At 43.6% G+C, this 14496-nt stretch overlaps 1 protein-coding gene across 2 annotated transcripts in view; it reads right to left on the reverse strand.

The window, feature by feature from the left end:
* Positions 1 to 11283, reverse strand: part of GPR20 (G protein-coupled receptor 20) — a 46897-nt gene extending 35614 nt beyond the window's left edge. Inside the window, exons 1-2 of one of the 2 annotated variants that reach the window (XM_069731984.1) lie at positions 11133 to 11283; positions 3627 to 3708 (exon numbers count right to left, since the gene is read on the reverse strand). The gene's annotated coding sequence lies outside the window, so the exon portion shown is untranslated. Of the gene's footprint in view, positions 1 to 3619; positions 3709 to 11132 lie in introns of both variants that reach the window. The other variant, XM_069731983.1, reaches the window with a different exon arrangement.
* Between the last annotated feature and the right edge of the window lie 3213 nt (positions 11284 to 14496).

The following is a 14496-nucleotide window of genomic DNA, read 5'->3' on the forward strand; positions in this document are numbered from 1 at the left end:
CAAGACCAAAGTCAGCGCAGCCGTCTACCAGGAGACTTTAGAGCCCTTCATGCTTCCCTCTGCCGACAAGCTTATTGGAGATGGAAATGTCATTCTCCAGCAGGACCTGGCCCCTGTCCACACTGCCAAAAGTACCAATACCTGGTGTAAAAACAACAGTATCACTGGGCTTGATTGGCAGCAAACTCACCTGACCTTAACCCTATAGAGAACCTATGGAGTATTGTCAAGAGGAAGATGAGGGACACCAGACCCAACAATGCAGACGAGCTGAAGGCTGCTATCAAAGCAACCTGGGCTTCCATAACCCCTCAGCAGCGCCACAGGCTGATCGCCTCCACGCCGCATTGATGCAGTAATTGATGCAAAAGGAGCCGACCAAGTACTGAGGGCATTTACTGAACATACATTTCAGTAGGGAACATTTCGGATTTTAAAATAATTTTTCAAGCCGGTGTTATAAAGTATTCTAATTTACTGAGATAATGATTTTTGGGTTTTCATTGGCTGTAAGCCATAATCATCAACATTAACAGAAATAAACACGTGAAATAGATCACTCTGTGTGTAATGACTCTATAGAATATAGGAGATTCACTATTTTGTACTGAACTGAAATAAATTCACTTTTTGATGATGTTCTATCCGTGTGAGAAGCTCCTGTATGTGCTGCCTCCTTGTCTCTGTCTGGAAATTCTTTAGGCACAGATAGTTTTGCCTCCCTGTTTATAAGACGTACATTTTTTTTTACTCTTCATACTGAAAAATGAATTGTTCATCCCAAACAGCGCGAATCCCTCTCGCTGCTTCGGCCCTCGCTGTGCCTGCGGCAGGCACTGGAAGACACCAGTCATTGCCCAACCGCAGACTAAACGCCAACAGGAAAAGTAACGATACAACACATATAAATCCAACCCCGTCCTCAAAACGATTACAACAAGAAACAGTGTAATAATATTTATATGAACTTCACACGGATGATGGGAGTGCGGGATATTACTCTCCACACTTCTGTATACAAGGTCTTAAATTGTTTGAGCCTCATCTTGGCGACATTTCTAAGCTATCCTCATATAAACTGTCCATCCTCGATAGTCCTAAGTCCTGGCAGGAAGACGCTCCAGACCGGTCTCTCTATAATACGAGTCCCAGAAGAACAAGACAGAGTTTTTTCTGCCTTATTGGATCTTACACTAGAGATGTTATCAGTCATTGTACAGAAGGAGGAGGTGAGCTGTGACATCACCTATTGTGAATGGTGGATCCTGTGTTATCTACTGTATATAGAGGTGTTATCAGTCATTGTACAGGAGGAGGAGGAGGTGAGCTGTGACATCACCTATTGTGAATGGTGGATCCTGTGTTATCTACTGTATATAGAGGTGTTATCAGTCATTGTACAGGAGGAGGAGGTGAGCTGTGACATCATCTATTGTGAATGGTGGATCCTGTGTTATCTACTGTATATAGAGGTGTTATCAGCCATTGTACAGAAGGAGGAGGTGAGCTGTGACATCACCTATTGTGAATGGTGGATCCTGTGTTATCTCCTGTATATAGAGGTGTTATCAGTCATTGTACAGGAGGAGGAGGTGAGCTGTGACATCACCTATTGTGAATGGTGGATCCTGTGTTATCTACTGTATATAGAGGTGTTATCAGTCATTGCACAGGAGGAGGAGGTGAGCTGTGACATCACCTATTGTGAATGGTGGATCCTGTGTTATCTACTGTATATAGAGGTGTTATCAGCCATTGTACAGGAGGAGGTGAGCTGTGACATCACCTATTGTGAATGGTGGATCCTGTGTTATCTCCTGTATATAGAGGTGTTATCAGTCATTGTACAGGAGGAGGAGGTGAGCTGTGACATCACCTATTGTGAATGGTGGATCCTGTGTTATCTCCTGTATATAGAGGTGTTATCAGTCATTGTACAGGAGGAGGAGGTGAGCTGTGACATCACCTATTGTGAATGGTGGATCCTGTGTTATCTACTGTATATAGAGGTGTTATCAGCCATTGTACAGGAGGAGGTGAGCTGTGACATCACCTATTGTGAATGGTGGATCCTGTGTTATCTCCTGTATATAGAGGTGTTATCAGTCATTGTACAGGAGGAGGAGGTGAGCTGTGACATCACCTATTGTGAATAATAGATCCTGTGTTATCTACTGTATATAGAGATGTTATCAGTCATTGTACAGGAGGAGGAGGTGAGCTGTGACATCACCTATTGTGAATGGTGGATCCTGTGTTATCTACTGTATATGGAGGTGTTTTCAGTCATTGTACAGGAGGAGAAGGAGGTGAGGTGTGACATCACCTATTGTGAATGGTGGATCCTGTGTTATCTGCTGTATATAGAGGTGTTATCAGTCGTTGTACAGGATGAGGAGGTGAGCTGTGACATCACCTATTGTGAATGGTGGATCCTGTGTTTTCTCCTGTATATAGAGGTGTTATCAGTCATTGTACAGGAGGAGGAGGAGAGCTGTGACATCACCTATTGTGAATGGTGGATCCTGTGTTATCTCCTGTATATAGAGGTGTTATCAGTCATTGTACAGGAGGAGGAGGTGAGCTGTGACATCACCTATTGTGAATGGTGGATCCTGTGTTATCTGTGTAAAAACAGTTGTGCTCAAAGGTTTACATTCCACTGAATTTTTTTTGCTTTCTTGGCCTTTTTTCAGTAAGTAAGTATCCGGCTACTGGTAGCCCAAGGAACCTAAGAACTGGGCTCTGAAATGCCCCCTCCTATGTTCTACAACTGCTTTATTCTTATGGGTCATTTCAGAGCCTCAGGATTGGTGGGGGTCCAAGCAGTCAGACCCCGACCTCGTAATTTTTAAGGCAACTGAGGGCTGATGTTTTTAGCCTGAGATGGACCAATATCCATGTCAGCCCACAGCTTTTGGCCTAGCCTTTGCTGGTAACTAATTTTGCGAGGGACCCCAAATGATTTTTTTGGGGGTCCCTCATTTTAATAACCAGTAAAGGCTAAGTATGCAGCCGTGAGCTGATATTAATAGCCTGGGAAGCTCCATGGGTATTACCCCCTTCCCAGGCTATCAACATCAGCCCCCAACTGTCGGCTTTCCCTCAGCTGGTTTTTAAAAATTAGGGGGAACCCACGCCATTTTACGCATTTAATTGTGAGCGAAATACATGTACAGTAAGTTGCACTGCACTTATTATATATGTCAAATAATCTAAGTATCTATATATCTACTGTATCTGTAAATGTTGATGCTAAAAACGGATTGCATACGGATGCTAGGTGAGAAAAATCGCATGATACTCGCATGACACTCGTCCTACTTTTCAGGAACAACATTGGAACATTGGAGCAATTGTTTTAGGAGGCACTGACGGCACCGATAGCGTGCCTGGCAACAAGATGAGATCTGCTACATCTGCAGATATATGTCAGCATTTCCTATTGAAGTCAGTGCATAAAACATTTGCAGGGCCAGTGTGAGTGTGATGTAGAGAAGGTGCGATAAGCTGCTCCCTGCAGCCACCACTAGGTGGTGCTCACCGCATACAATCTTATTACTGAGGTCAGGGTATAACAGTACAGAAGAGATAAAGCAGGCAGCAGAGATCTCTGTACCTCACACCTGCAGCCGCCGATCCCATCTAGCCGACCATGAATTTCTCCAGTGTTTCCTCCAAATAATTGACATTTAAAGTTCAGAATCTCTGGAATAAAATGTAAGGAATAAAGGTGTAAGAGAAGAGAAGAGAGGGATCTGTCACCAGAACTCACAGGGCAAACTGCATCAGACAGGAAATAGATCACATGGACCCGATGATACTGGTGTACTTATTTTAAAAATCTTTGATAATGAAATAAGGACTGAAGAAATGGCTCAGCAGACAGTATCACACAGGATAGGATTAGATACACGGCCCAGCAGTCAGTATTACGCTGGAGAGGATTAGATACACGGCTCAGCAGTCAGTATCACAGGATAGAATTAGATACACGGCTCAGCAGACTATATCACACAGGAAAGGATTAGATACACGGCTCAGCAGTCAGTATCACACAGGATAGGATTAGATACACAGCTCAGCAGACAGTATCACAGGATAGAATTAGATATACGGCTCAGCAGACTATATCACACAGGAGAGGATTAGATACACGGCCCAGCAGTCAGTATTACGCTGGAGAGGATTAGATACACGGCTCAGCAGTCAGTATCACAGGATAGAATTAGATACACGGCTCAGCAGACTATATCACACAGGAGAGGATTAGATACACGGCTCAGCAGTCAGTATCACACAGGAGAGGATTAGATACACGGCTCAGCAGTCAGTATCACAGGATAGAATTAGATATACGGCTCAGCAGACTATATCACACAGGAGAGGATTAGATACACGGCTCAGCAGTCAGTATCACACAGGAGAGGATTAGATACACGGCTCAGCAGTCAGTATCACAGGATAGAATTAGATACACGGCTCAGCAGTCAGTATCACACATGGGATTAGATACACGGCTCAGCAGACAGTATCACACAGGATAGGATTAGATACACGGCTTAGCAGTCAGTATCACAGGATAGAATTAGATACACGGCTCAGCAGACAGTATCACACAGGATAGGATTAGATACACAGCTCAGCAGTCAGTATCACAGGATAGAATTAGATACACGGCTCAGCAGTCAGTATCACACATGGGATTAGATACACAGCTCAGCAGTCAGTATCACACAGGATAGGATTAGATACACGGATCAGCAGTCAGTATCACATAGGATAGGATTAGATACACATCTCAGTCAGTATCACACAAGATAGGATTGGATACACAGCTCAGCAGTCAGTATCACACAGGATAGGATTAGATACACAGCTCAGCAGTCAGTATCACACAGGATAGGATTAGATACACGGCTCAGCAGACAGTATCACACAGGAGAGGATTAGATACACATCTCAACAGTCAGTATCACACAGGATAGGATTAGATACACAGCTCAGCAGTCAGTATCACACAGGATAGGATTAGATACACATCTCAGTCAGTATCACACAGGATAGGATTAGATACACAGCTCAGCAGTCAGTATCACACAGGATAGGATTAGATACACAGCTCAGCAGTCAGTATCACTCAGGATAGGATTAGATACACATCTCAGTCAGTATCACACAGGAGAGGATTAGATACACAGCTCAGCAGACAATATCACACATGACAGGAATAGATACATAGCTCAGCAGACAGTATCACACGGGAGAGGATTAGATACTCGGCTCAGCAGACAGTATCACACAGGATAGGATTAGATACACGGCTCAGCAGACAGTATCACACAGTAGAGGATTAGATACACGGCTCAGCAGTCAGTATCACACAGGATAGGATTAGATACTCGGCTCAGCAGACAGTATCACACAGGATAGGATTAGATACACGGCTCAGCAGACAGTATCACACAGTAGAGGATTAGATACTCGGCTCAGCAGACAGTATCACAGGATAGAATTAGATACACGGCTCAGCAGTCAGTATCACACATGGGATTAGATACACGGCTCAGCAGTCAGTATCACAGGATAGAATTAGATACACGGCTCAGCAGTCAGTATCACACATGGGATTAGATACACGGCTCAGCAGACAGTATCACACAGGATAGGATTAGATACACGGCTTAGCAGTCAGTATCACAGGATAGAATTAGATACACGGCTCAGCAGACAGTATCACACAGGATAGGATTAGATACACAGCTCAGCAGTCAGTATCACAGGATAGAATTAGATACACGGCTCAGCAGTCAGTATCACACATGGGATTAGATACACAGCTCAGCAGTCAGTATCACACAGGATAGGATTAGATACACGGCTCAGCAGTCAGTATCACATAGGATAGGATTAGATACACATCTCAGTCAGTATCACACAAGATAGGATTGGATACACAGCTCAGCAGTCAGTATCACACAGGATAGGATTAGATACACAGCTCAGCAGTCAGTATCACACAGGATAGGATTAGATACACATCTCAGTCAGTATCACACAGGACAGGAATAGATACACATCTCAGTCAGTATCACACAGGATAGGATTAGATACACGGCTCAGCAGACAGTATCACACAGGAGAGGATTAGATACACATCTCAACAGTCAGTATCACACAGGATAGGATTAGATACACAGCTCAGCAGTCAGTATCACACAGGATAGGATTAGATACACATCTCAGTCAGTATCACACAGGATAGGATTAGATACACAGCTCAGCAGTCAGTATCACACAGGATAGGATTAGATACACAGCTCAGCAGTCAGTATCACACAGGATAGGATTAGATACACATCTCAGTCAGTATCACACAGGAGAGGATTAGATACACAGCTCAGCAGACAATATCACACATGACAGGAATAGATACATAGCTCAGCAGACAGTATCACACGGGAGAGGATTAGATACTCGGCTCAGCAGACAGTATCACACAGGATAGGATTAGATACACGGCTCAGCAGACAGTATCACACAGTAGAGGATTAGATACACGGCTCAGCAGTCAGTATCACACAGGATAGGATTAGATACTCGGCTCAGCAGACAGTATCACACAGGATAGGATTAGATACACGGCTCAGCAGACAGTATCACACAGTAGAGGATTAGATACTCGGCTCAGCAGACAGTATCACACAGGATAGGATTAGATACACGGCTCAGCAGACAGTATCACACAGGATAGGATTAGATACACAGCTCAGCAGACAGTATCACACAGGATAGGATTAGATACACAGCTCAGCAGACAGTATCACACAGTAGAGGATTAGATACAAAGCTAAGCAGACAGTATCACACAGGAGAGGATTAGATACACGGCTCAGCAGTCAGTATCACACAGGATAAGATTAGATACACAGCTCAGCAGACAGTATCACACAGGAGAGGATTAGATACACATCTCAACAGTCAGTATCACACAGGATAGGATTAGATACACAGCTCAGCAGTCAGTATCACACAGGATAGGATTAGATACACATCTCAGTCAGTATCACACAGGATAGGATTAGATACACAGCTCAGCAGTCAGTATCACACAGGATAGGATTAGATACACAGCTCAGCAGTCAGTATCACACAGGATAGGATTAGATACACATCTCAGTCAGTATCACACAGGAGAGGATTAGATACACAGCTCAGCAGACAATATCACACATGACAGGAATAGATACATAGCTCAGCAGACAGTATCACACGGGAGAGGATTAGATACTCGGCTCAGCAGACAGTATCACACAGGATAGGATTAGATACACGGCTCAGCAGACAGTATCACACAGTAGAGGATTAGATACACGGCTCAGCAGTCAGTATCACACAGGATAGGATTAGATACTCGGCTCAGCAGACAGTATCACACAGGATAGGATTAGATACACGGCTCAGCAGACAGTATCACACAGTAGAGGATTAGATACTCGGCTCAGCAGACAGTATCACACAGGATAGGATTAGATACACGGCTCAGCAGACAGTATCACACAGGATAGGATTAGATACACAGCTCAGCAGACAGTATCACACAGGATAGGATTAGATACACAGCTCAGCAGACAGTATCACACAGTAGAGGATTAGATACAAAGCTAAGCAGACAGTATCACACAGGAGAGGATTAGATACACGGCTCAGCAGTCAGTATCACACAGGATAAGATTAGATACACAGCTCAGTAGACAGCATCACACAGGAGAGGATTAGATACACGGCTCAGCAGACAGTATCACTCATGATAGGATTAGATACACAGCTGAGCAGACAGTATCACACAACATAGGATTAGATACAAAGCTCAGCAGACAGTATCACACAGTATAGGATTAGATACACAGCTCAGCAGACAGTATCACACAGGATAGGATTAGATACATGGCTCAGCAGTTAGTATCACATAGGATAGGATTAGATACAAAGCTCAGCAGACAGTATCACACAGGATAGAATTAGATACACGGCTCAGCAGACAGTATCACACAGGATAGGATTAGATACACGGCTCAGCAGACAGTATCGCACAGGAGAGGATTAGATACATGGCTCAGCAGTTAGTATCACATAGGATAGGATTAGATACACGGCTCAGCAGACAGTATCACACAGGATAGGATTAGATACACAGATCAGCAGACAGTATCACACAGGACAGGATTAGATACACAGCTCAACAGTAGTATCACACAGGATAGGATTAGATACACAGCTCAACAGTCAGTATCACACAGGATAGGATTAGATACACAGGTCAGCAGACAGTATCACACAGGATAGGATTAGATACACAGCTCAGCAGTCAGTATCACACAGGAGAGGATTAGATACACAGCTCAGCAGACAGTATCACACACATGATGGGATTAGGTACACGGCTCAGCAGACAGTATCACACAGGATAGGATTAGATACACGGCTCAGCAGTCAGTATCTTACAGGATAGGATTAGATACACAGCTCAGCAGTCAGTATCACACAGGGCAGGATTAGATACACAGATCAACAGTCAGTATCACACAGGATAGGATTAGATACACAGCTCAGCAGACAGTATCACACAGGAGAGGATTAGATACACAGCTCAGCAGACCGTGTCACACAGGATAGGATTAGATACACGGCTCAGCAGACAGTATCACATAGGATAGGATTAGATACACGGCTCAGCAGTCAGTATCACACAGGAGAGGATTAGATACACAGCTCAGCAGACAGTATCACACAGGATAGGATTAGATACACTGCTCAGCAGACCGTGTCACACAGGATAGGATTAGATACACGGCTCAGCAGACAGTATCACACAGGATAGGATTAGATACACAGCTCAGCAGTCAGTATCACACAGGATAGGATTAGATACACGGCTCAGCAGACAGTATCACACAGGAGAGGATTAGATACACGGCTCAGCAGACAGTATCACACAGGATAGGATTAGATACACAGCTCAGCAGTCAGTATCACACAGGATGGGATTAGATACACAGCTCAGCAGACAGTATCACACAGGATAGTATTAGATACACAGCTCAGCAGACAGTATCACACAGGAGAGGATTAGATACACAGCTCAGCAGACAGTTTCACACATGATGGGATTAGATACACGGCTCAGCAGACAGTATCACACAGGATAGGATTAGATACACAGCTCAGCAGACAGTATCACACATGATGGGATTAGATACACGGCCCAGCAGACAGTATCACACAGGAGAGGATTAGATACACAGCTCAGCAGACAGTATCACACATGATGGGATTAGATACACAGCTCAGCAGTCAGTATCACACAGAAGAGGATTAGATACAAGGCTCAGCAGACGTATCACACAGGATAGGATTAGATACACAGCTCAGCAGTCAGTATCACACAGGATAGGATTAGATACACAGCTCAGCAGACAGTATCACACAGGATAGGATTAGATACAGCTCAGCAGCCAGTATCACACAGGAGAGGATTAGAGACACGGCTCAGCAGACAGTATCACACAGGAGAGGATTAGATACACAGCTCAGCAGACAGTATCACACAGGAGAGGATTAGATACAGCAGCTCAGCAGTCAGTATCACACAGGATAGGATTAGATACAGCTCAGCAGCCAGTATCACACAGGAGAGGATTAGATACACGGCTCAGCAGACAGTATCACACAGGATAGGATTAGATACACGGCTCAGCAGACAGTATCACACAGGATAGGATTAGATACACGGCTCAGCAGACAGTATCACACAGGATAGGATTAGATACACGGCTCAGCAGACAGTATCACACAGGATAGGATTAGATACACGGCTCAGCAGACAGTATCACACAGGATAGGATTAGATACACGGCTCAGCAGTCAGTATCACACAGGATAGGATTAGATACAGCTCAGCAGCCAGTATCACACAGGATAGGATTAGATACACGGCTCAGCAGACAGTATCACACAGGATAGGATTAGATACACGGCTCAGCAGACAGTATCACACAGGATAGGATTAGATACACAGCTCAGCAGACAGTATCACACAGGATAGGATTAGATACACGGCTCAGCAGACAGTATCACACAGGATAGGATTAGATACACGGCTCAGCAGACAGTATCACACAGGAGAGGATTAGATACACGGCTCAGCAGACAGTATCACACAGGAGAGGATTAGATACACGGCTCAGCAGACAGTATCACACAGGAGAAGATTAGATACACAGCTCAGCAGACAGTATCACACAGGATAGGATTAGATACACGGCTCAGCAGTTAGTATCACACAGGATAGGATTAGATACACAGCTCAGCAGACAGTATCACACAGGATAGGATTAGATACACAGCTCAGCAGACAGTATCACACAGGATAGGATTAGATACACAGCTCAGCAGACAGTATCACACAGGATAGGATTAGATACACGGCTCAGCAGACAGTATCACACAGGAGAGGATTAGATACACGGCTCAGCAGACAGTATCACACAGGAGAGGATTAGATACACGGCTCAGCAGACAGTATCACACAGGAGAAGATTAGATACACAGCTCAGCAGACAGTATCACACAGGATAGGATTAGATACACGGCTCAGCAGTTAGTATCACACAGGATAGGATTAGATACACAGCTCAGCAGACAGTATCACACAGGATAGGATTAGATACACAGCTCAGCAGACAGTATCACACAGGAGAGGATTAGATACACGGCTCAGCAGACAGTATCACACAGGAGAGGATTAGATACACGGCTCAGCAGACAGTATCACACAGGATAGGATTAGATACACGGCTCAGCAGACAGTATCACACAGGATAGGATTAGATACACGGCTCAGCAGACAGTATCACACAGGATAGGATTAGATACACGGCTCAGCAGACAGTATCACACAGGATAGGATTAGATACACGGCTCAGCAGTCAGTATCACACAGGATAGGATTAGATACACAGCTCAGCAGTCAGTATCACACAGGATAGGATTAGATACACCAGTGATACAGTACACCTCAGGGCTCCCTCCCTGCGGATGGTCCTGTGCTATAACATGGGCGCTCTACTTACAGCAGGTGCAGACAGATCCCGGCCGCAGATGTTCGCAGACACAAATGACGGGATCGTCTGCAGCCGGCGAGGAGCGATGCGGGATCAGCCCCGCGTTTACTTTGACTTTGACGTCAGCGGTTCCTCTGAATCCTCGGCTAAGTTTGGGTTAGGGACGTCCTAAGGGGAAGAAAAAAAAGTCTGTGTCTGGGAACTGCAGGAATGACAGCAACCTACAATCAAGGACCATCAGAGGGCGAGCCTGGACCCCAGTGCAAAAGTCTGGGCACCCCACCACACTGTACCATGGCCAAAGCCCTAGCACCTAAACCTGCCATATATAAGTATCTACACTTGTATCAACCGCGTACTCATTGGTGAGGAGCGATTCCGCCGCTGGCACAACTATGGCGACACTTTCACCGCGGTGACGTTTTTTCCTCCTCGTCTTTTCTACATTTCCCTTATGGCCGTACGAGGCTTTGTATAAAGTATAAACAATTATGGGTGGAAAAATAGCAAAATTTGCGCACTTTGGGGGTTTTGCTCCTTAAGGTTTTTTTTTTTTAGGTTTGTATATATATATATATATATATAATATTATTATTATTATTACTCTTTTAGTTTTTATTACTTAGTTTTTGTGGGATGAGCTGTCGTTTGTATCGGTGCCATTAGACGGTACTTTCGACTTTTTGATCTCTTATTTTATTTTTTTGGAAGGCGAATAAAACAGTAAATGAATTTTATCTTATTCTTACGGGAAAAATATTGTGTGCCCATGAACTGGTTCTGATTCTCGACCCATCGGACTATCACCTGTATTGTCGCACATCTGATGAAGAGGTGAAGACAGCGCTGCACTCGCCGCTCGCAGCTCTGACGAAAATATCTTGTAATGACTGAATACGAAGACTCGTTGACAGGTGGACAAAGTGTATTGAAAAGCAGCGAGATTGTGTTGAAATATTACGTATTTGACTTTTTGGGAAACTTAAAATAAATTCTAAAGCTAGAGTGCAGATAATTTTTGACTCACCCTTGTATATACAGATTTTTTTAAATATATTTTTATTTTTTTTTAATTCTTTTTTTATTTCACTTTTTAATTAAACTACTTTTTACATCCACCTTTAGCACTATTATGACTACTAATTTCAATAACACGATATTACAGAGTATCATTGCCTGTCACTTTAGATGTATACGGTCCCCCCTGTTATAACACCCATCTCACCTTACAAGTGTCTATGCCGAATCTTCCGCACTGGATGTACTGTATGAAGATGACTAATAATATTGTTACTATCATGTCTGTATAACACACAACAAGACCTGGACATCAACCATTAATTAAGCCCTAAAAAAAATTTCGGTAATGTTTACTCATCAGCAGATGATATACTTTGTTTCAATGCCTCTGAAATAAAAAAATATGAAGCAGTTTTCCTCCCAGTTTTACTTGAAAAAAAAAACAAAACAAGTACCATTTTATGTGCACAGCTCCCACGCAGACCTACAGGAGCTTCTCACAAAATTAGAATATCATCAAAAAGTGAATTTATTTCAGTTCTTCAATACAAAAAGTGAATCTCACATATTCTATAGAGTCATTACACACAGAGTGATCTATTTCACGTGTTTATTATTTCTGTTAATGTTGATGATTATGGCTTACAGCCAATGAAAACCCAAAAGTCATTATCACAGTAAATTAGAATACTTTATAACACCGGCTTGAAAAATAATTCTAAAATCCAAAATCTTCCCTACTGAAATGTATGTTCAGTAAATGCTCTCAATACTTGTTCGGCTCCTTTTGCATCAGTTACTGCATCGATGCGGCGTGGCATGGAGGCGATCAGCCTGTGGCGCTGCTGAGGGGTTATGGAAGCCCAGGTTGCTTTGATAGCAGCCTTCAGCTCGTCTGCATTGTTGGATCTGGTGTCTCTTATCTTCCTCTTGACAATACTCCATAGATTCTCCATAGGGTTAAGGTCAGGTGAGTTTGCTTCCAATCAAGCCCAGTGATACTGTTGTGTTTACACCAGGTATTTGGTACTTTTGGCCGTGTGGACAGGGGCCAGGTCCTGCTGGAGAATGACATTTCCATCTCCAATAAGCTTGTCGGCAGAGGGAAGCATGAAGTGCTCTAAAATTTCCTGGTAGACGGCTGCGCTGACTTTGGTCTTGGTTTTGATAAGACACAGTGGACTTACACCAGCAGATGACATGGCTCCCCAAACCATCACTGATTGTGGAGACTTCACATTAGACCTCCAGCAGCTCGGATTGTGGCCTCCACTCTTCCTCCAGACTCCGAAACCTTGATTTCCTAATGAAATGAAAAATTTACATTCCTTGTGGAGCGTGTCAGTGACGCCTTCTGGACATCTGTCAGGTCAGCAGTCTTCCCCATGATTGTGGAGCTACTGAAACAGACTAAGGGACCTTTATAAACCCTTAGGAAGCCTTCGCAGGTTTTTTTTTTTTTTTTTTTTTTAATTATTCTAATTTACTGAGATAATGACTTTTGGGTTTTCATTGGCTGTAAGTCATAATCATCAGCATTAACAGAAATAAACACGTGATATAGATCACTCTGTGTGTAGTGACTATATAATATATGAGTTTCACTTTTTGAAGAACTGAAATAAATTCACTTTTTGAAGATATTCTAATTTTGTGAGAAGCACTTGTTTGTGTCACTACAAGCAAACTATAAGGGAAATAATGGTGTGCACTCAGGTCAGAGGCAAGTAGGTGCTGGTAAAACAGACCATATGGTCCAGGACAGTCAAATATCAAAAATGACCGCACACTTGAAGCTGGTATGATGCAAATATATAACAAGTTTATTGTGTTCACAAAACAGGTTGCCACAAAAAGGAAACAAAAAAGTGCAGATAGAAACCCAACGTTTCGACCCTCCCGGGCCTTCTTCATGGGGTTAATACGGGAGTAAAGAAAACAGATTTAGACCTGGCAACATAAACAAGGATATCCATATACATGGTTATCCATATAAGAATGTACATGTGTGCATATGTGCGTATTTGTGTGACGGCATATGGTTGCACACGGGCTCCTATAATAACCCTATGTGCACAGCTACCCAGATCACCACAGTGTCCGGTATTATGTCCCCAGGCCTACACACTTAAACATACATAGATGCGCAGTTAAGCTGATAGCCACAATGACATGCGCGAGTTGTTACAGTCTGATATACACAGATGTCTAGAACAGGTCCCGTCTATGGAGTTTCACTAATGACCACATAGATTCACACTGACGCCGACAAGCAGCGCTATTGGTGCATGTGACTATAGACAGGTACGCCTAACTCCTGGCATTCTGCTGCCCACACGCGCACTGCGCATGC

Source organism: Ranitomeya imitator, chromosome 6 (genome assembly GCF_032444005.1).
Source record: "Ranitomeya imitator isolate aRanImi1 chromosome 6, aRanImi1.pri, whole genome shotgun sequence".
Classification (NCBI taxonomy): domain Eukaryota; kingdom Metazoa; phylum Chordata; class Amphibia; order Anura; family Dendrobatidae; genus Ranitomeya; species Ranitomeya imitator.